Below are 6,317 nucleotides of genomic sequence, written 5' to 3'. Positions count from 1 at the left end.
CTGACGAAAGAGTCCACGAGACGAGCGGACGTTGACTGGCGGAGAGAGCGCCGCTTAGCGTGCGGTTCCTTCCACTCGAAGACTGGATTCCACGTCTCCCCGCCTGTGTTGCCATAGCATCCCAGCGCGAGGATTTCAGAAGGGCGGGGCATATGGCGCCTTGATTCCTTGCTGCAGAGCGAAAGGAAGACTTGGGCTCTTTCCCTAGGTTGCAACGGCATCAGCATCCGGGCTATTTTTTTTTTATTAGGGCGCTGGCCCTTAGCAAGGAAACTTAGTGGAAAATTAAAATGTTTTTGTTATGCAGCAGAAGGCAGCTCTTTTGTGTTTAGGCCTCATGCAATAGCTGTGTGCATGTGCAGAAATGAAAGTGTGCAGTAAAAGAAGGGAGTAAAATGTGAAACTTGATTAGGCCAAGCTGGAACCTGAGAAAGATTGCCAGGGAGAGGAGGAAACTCTGTGGGAAGAATCCAGAGAAAGAAATATTTTGGGAAATATTAAAAAGGCAGAATATATTTCCCCAAAGAATCTTAAAGGCAGAAAAGCAATCCCAGTTTTTCTTAATAGCCCCAAGCAGAAACTCAGCAGAAACCAGTTTTTAGAAATGCAGATGTAGCAATCCAGTCAGGAAGGTTGGAGCCAGGAAGCTAGAAGAAACTGATGAAATTAGGAAGACAAAGACGCCTAAAATCTACATACCCTCACCCAAACTCTAAGGACAGGAAACATAATAAGATTAACCCACCAGTACCAAAAGGGCATGTTCAGACTTAGGTCAAAGTACATGACACAGAAAATACAAAGCCTCAAACAGGAACAGGAAACAACCTCAAAAGCCCAAGAAGGTATAAAAACCCATCACTCACAGCAACTTGTGGTCAGCTTTCCCAGAGCCATGCTTCGGTCTGGCTCTGCCCTTCAATAAACTCCAAACTTCTTTCTAAAGCAGTCTCCATTTTGTTTATTCACAGCTTGGCTGGACCCTGATGAAGTTTTTTTTATTTCAGTAACTCAAAGAAGGGATCCTAACAGAACTTTCAAGAATCAACAACAGAGTAAGGATGGGATGCATGACTGAATAAATAATACATCTAATGTTACTTGGTTCTGTTCTGCCACCGTTTTCTATAGAGACACTAAACAGTCCCCAGCCGCTGCCCCTTATTGAATAAAAAGAAAAAATAAAGGTCTAGTGCACTGGAAATTCTTAAGTTTTAGCAAACTAACAGGTCAACTTTCAGCCTCAAATTTCTATGTCAACTTCTGTTTTCTCCTCCACTCCATTCTGTTTACCATCTTTCATGTCTGTCTCTTCTTTGCATCCTGTGCTTCATATTTTCCCAAAACAGTTCTTTAGACCTGAGTTATAGAAATCCTGTATGGAGGTTACAAAATGCCTGCCAGGATCATTTCTGGCATTCACCCCCCCTTCCCCCAAGTGGGCAGAATCAATATTTGGATCTCCTCCCATTTTGGAGCGATTTAAGGAACAATTCTATTACCAATTCTATTGTAGGAGGACAGCATCCTCCCCAGAGAAAGAAATATTTTGGGATATTAAAAAGGCAGAATATGATATTTCCCCACAAAGACGAGGGAGTCAAGCTATTTTCCAAAGCGCCTGAAGGCAGGACAAGAAGCAACGGATGGAAACTAATCAAGGAGAGAAGCAACCTAGAACTAAGGAGAAACTTCCTGACAGTTAGAACAATTAACCAGTGGAATAACCTGCCTCCAGAAGCGGTGAATGCTCCAACACTGGAAGTTTTTAAGAAGAAACTGGACAGCCATTTGTCCAAAATTGTATAGGGTTACCTGCCTGAGCAGGGGGTTGGACTTGATTACCTCCAAGGTCCTTTCCAACTTCATCATCCTCATCATCATCATTATTATTATTATTGCAGAAAGGCAGGCCCAGTTTTTCTTAATAGCCCCAGGCAGAGGCCAGGTCTGTAGAAATGCAAATTTGATAATTCCATTCAGAAGGACTCAGGCCCCATTCATGAGCAAATACTATTAGGCAAAAGCCCATTCAAGACAAGATATTTTGAAATCTCTTGCAGCAAAACTGATAGCTAACAATAGCAGAGTGATAGAATTAGAACCAGCAACCCCTCACCCAAGAAATCCAACACAGGAAGTAAGCCAGCAGTCCCAGCCTCAGTGAAGCAGGGCATGACCTTTAGGACCTAATAGGATTAACTCACCACCATCAAAATATCAAAAGGACATGCTCAAAAGCTCAGGTCAAAGTTCATGCCACAGGAACAGGAAGAACAACTCCAAACACAAAAGCCCAAGAAGGTATAAAAACCCACCACTCCCAGCAATATGTGGTCAGCTGCTTCAGAACCTCATGTCTTGTGGTTCTGCTCTTCAATAAACTACAACCTTCCTTCTAAAGCAGTCTCCATTTTGTTTATCCCCAGCTTGGCCTGGCCCTGATGAAGATTTTTCTTTCAACATTATCTTAGCCCGTAGAATTCCAGAGATCCTCTTTAAAAAAAGACCTCAACGTTGGCAAATGGCCTTCAAGTGGGGACACACAATCTGGTGTTGTCCCTGCAAAGCCAAAATTTGTATACCTGCATTTTAGGCTATTTAACTAGTGTTAAGTGTAATATCACTGAGTTTTCTTAAATGGAAGCATGGTTAGGTGAAATGGTCCAGGCTTAGAGTTCTAAGTTGAAAGAATCGGGATGATGGTAGGTGGCAGCAAATAAAACAAGTGGATTTCATAGCTCTTTGCTGCCATCTAAGAGCTGGATTTACATAATACACTGAACCACAAACAGGAAAGCCACTTTAAGCCAGTGTTCTCTTCAAGTTGCTGAGGTGTTTCTCAACTTCAGCAATTTTAAAATAACACTGAGGCACTAGATAAAATTTGAGTGTCTGTATAAAGTTAGTTTCTTTTTTTGCTTGTTTAAATTGTCTATAATTCTACTTGTCTACATGTTCTAACTGAATAGGTTGGAAAAATGCAGAAGAGGCCTTCATCCTGGAGTGGATAGACAATGGCTAAAATGATGATGAATTCTACTTTATGCACAGATCTATTGGCTTAAGACTGAAGTTTACATTGTAGTTATATCTACCTGGAGAGGGAGAGGAGTACATGAGATTCCTTTGGGGACTATTAAGGAGGACAGTAAAATGACTAATGACACCTTAAATGGAACCTCTATAAATCTGCTATTGAGCCAGTTGCCTATCCAGTGGATGAGTCAATTTTGTATGCATAGAATGAGAAAGAATTCAGCAATGTATTCTAATTAAATATACAAGCAGATTATTTCATTGTAACACTAGGTTTTAAAATGTATTGTTTACTGAATCTCTCCTGGTGCATTTTACTAAAGTAGCTTTTTTATCCACAGCAGGAATGGGCAATTAATTTTTCCAAGGCACCACATGTTATGGAGGGCCACCATCCCCCCGCATTGATATCCCTCCCTTCCTCCCAATACTGCAGGTTGGACAGAGACAGCCGAAAGGCTGGATGTGGCCCATGAACCATAAAATGCCCAGGTCTGATCTACAGGGTATTAGAAAATAACTCATTTCTGGGAAAGATTTGGCAGTTTGAGTATTGATGAACCCCACTGCTCTTCAATAATGGTACCTCCAGATTTGGGTTGTTAATTTTGGATGTCCATGTTTGTATCTGGTAATAAATCTTAAATTTCTCCCTCACCCTTGCCTCTCTGGGCTAAATTCACTTTTTTCCTAATGGCTGCTGATATGTTCTTCAAGGCTATCTCCCTACTCCTCTACAAAAAGAAACTTAATATGAAGTGGATAATTTTTAAAATATTGTGACGAAGAGAGAATGTCAAGGTCCATGAGAGACAATAGGCTTTTCTGGGATGAGAAAGAGAGGCAAGAGTGAGAGCCGGGAATTAGTTTTCACAAAAGCAACTTTTAATCTTCTAAAAAGGGTTTAGAAGGATCCCTTCTACAGTAGTTGTGGTTGATGCACATATGTCATGTTCCTTCAATAATGTTTTGGCTGTTTAACCCCCTGCATTAGTTTATATTTTTTTCTTGCAAGAATTTAATTCTGGTTGTTTTCTCATACTTGCCATACCATTGATTGTTTTAACTATGGTTTGTGTGAACAAGATACAGTGGCTGGGTCAGAATAATACTATAAGCCAGGCATGTCAAACTACCAGTCCCTGGGCCAGATATGTCTCGCCAAAACTGCGCTCAGCCCATTGTGGGCAATGGGGAAAAAGGCGTGATATGTCATGTGATGTCACGTGATGTCGCGAATTTGACATGCCTGCTATAAATAATGTCTTAGAACTACTCGAGCCAGAGTGACTCAACTGAACAACTTACAACTTTGTGTTTGGAGTGAAGCCAGCCATGGACTTTGGTACAATTTTGTCTATCTGACTTTGGTTTTAGCCATTTACTCAGTCCTTTTGGTCAACTCAAAAAATAGGTAACTAGAGTTGCCCTATTACATTTTTTTTGCAGTCTCGATGAAAAGGGTTGCACCAATGTGAGGAGAATTACAATCTGAACATACATCACAATTAGCAGAATAGCAATAGCAATAGCACTTAGATTTGTATACTGCTCCATAGTGTTTTACAACACTCTTTACAACACATTTTTGCAATGTCAGCATATTGCCTCTAATAATCTGAGTCCTCATTTTACCAACCTCAGAATGATGGAAGGCTGAGTCAACCTTGAGCCAGTCAGGATTGAATTCCTGACTGTGAGGAGAGCTAGCTTGCATTCTAACCACTGCGCCACCACAGCTCAATGTAGGTTCACTGTGTTCGGATCCAAAGAAAATCTAAGTTTCTATTATTTTTGGTTTTAAGTTAGTATTGAATCTTGATGACTACCTGGACCAGTCCCTGCAGTTTCCCTGGCAGGATTTTGAGACATGGTTTGCTATTGCTGCTTTCCTAGGGCTGAAAGAGAGTGACTGACCCACAGTCACCCATCTGCCTTCGATGCCTAAGATAAAAATAGAACTCACTGTCTCCTGGTTTTTAGCCTGGTGCTCTAATCATCACATCATGCTGGCTTTCATGCTTTTACTCGCTTTTGTTAAAAATATGTGAAATTGCTATAGAATTATTTGCAATTTGGTTCTAAATCTGAAATGGCCTTGAACCTCTTAATGAGGACTGACAACTATTTCAATTTGATACTCTATTCCAGTGTTTCTCAACCTTGAGAACTTGAAGATGTGTAGACTTCAACACCCAGAATTCCCCAGCCAGCCAAGCTGGCTGGGGAATTCTGGGAATTGAAGTCCACATATCTTCGAGCTCTCAAGGTTGAGAAACACAGTCTATTCTATTTCAATGTGGTGGTGTTTATTTTGTGGATAACTTTGAATGGCTCACTAGAGGGCAGTCTTGCATGGACATATTGTATACCAGTGATAAACTCAATGAAAACCGCAGTTGCAATTCCAGAAGTTTCGACTTCTCAAAGTTGAATTGAAGACTTTCTTTGGACTACGTTACAGTATTGTATAGATCTACAGTATGCAGTCAGTTTGTGAATTTAAGATAACAAACATAACTTATAGTGTGAAGTACTCCTGTTCAGGGTTGTTCAATACCAGCCATGCTGCAGGACAGTTTGTGTATTTTGTTGGGAAGAGGAGATTGTACTATAAATATTTCATTTTCTTTGTTTTTTTTAATTAATTATCCCTTTTCCAATTCCCCCTAATTTGTCTGCTTTCTTCTCTTCCACCTTCTCCTCCTTCTTCCAGTCACCATATAAGTTTCCCCGGTACAGTTTAGAATAGTGTTTCTCAACCTTGACAATTTTAAGGCATGTGGACTTAAAATTGTCAAGGTTGAGAAACACTGGTTTAGAAGCATACACACTGTACAATTTGAATCTGATTCGTTTAATTCATCTGAATGAACCTACACTTCCAGATTAGGTTTCTTTTTTCCCCTTCATTATTTGTCCTTTCAATGATCCTGTTACATCAGCCTTTATTATTTTCTGTAATTTTTTTCATCTTTCTTCCAAACAGAGTTTATTTTTTCAATAAGGAAACCTAAGTGGAAAAAATTGAAAAAATAAAATGATAGAGAATGAAAGAAATCTTGGTATCATTTTTTCTTTTATATATGGTGCCTTCTTGAATACAGAATACTCATCAGCCAAACTTCAGTATTAATAGCAAGAACTTGATCAGATAAACATTTTATTAAGGCAATTACCTAGAGATACACCAATACTTTGAAATACCTCATCGAATTAGTATTGATAATAGGAGCCATGATGGCACTGTGGTTAGAATACAATATTGCAGACTAACT

Source organism: Crotalus tigris, unplaced genomic scaffold (genome assembly GCF_016545835.1).
Source record: "Crotalus tigris isolate CLP2741 ecotype Arizona unplaced genomic scaffold, ASM1654583v1 scf7180000020795.235405, whole genome shotgun sequence".
In the NCBI taxonomy this organism is placed as follows: domain Eukaryota; kingdom Metazoa; phylum Chordata; class Lepidosauria; order Squamata; family Viperidae; genus Crotalus; species Crotalus tigris.
Note: the sequence above shows the minus strand (reverse complement) of the source record.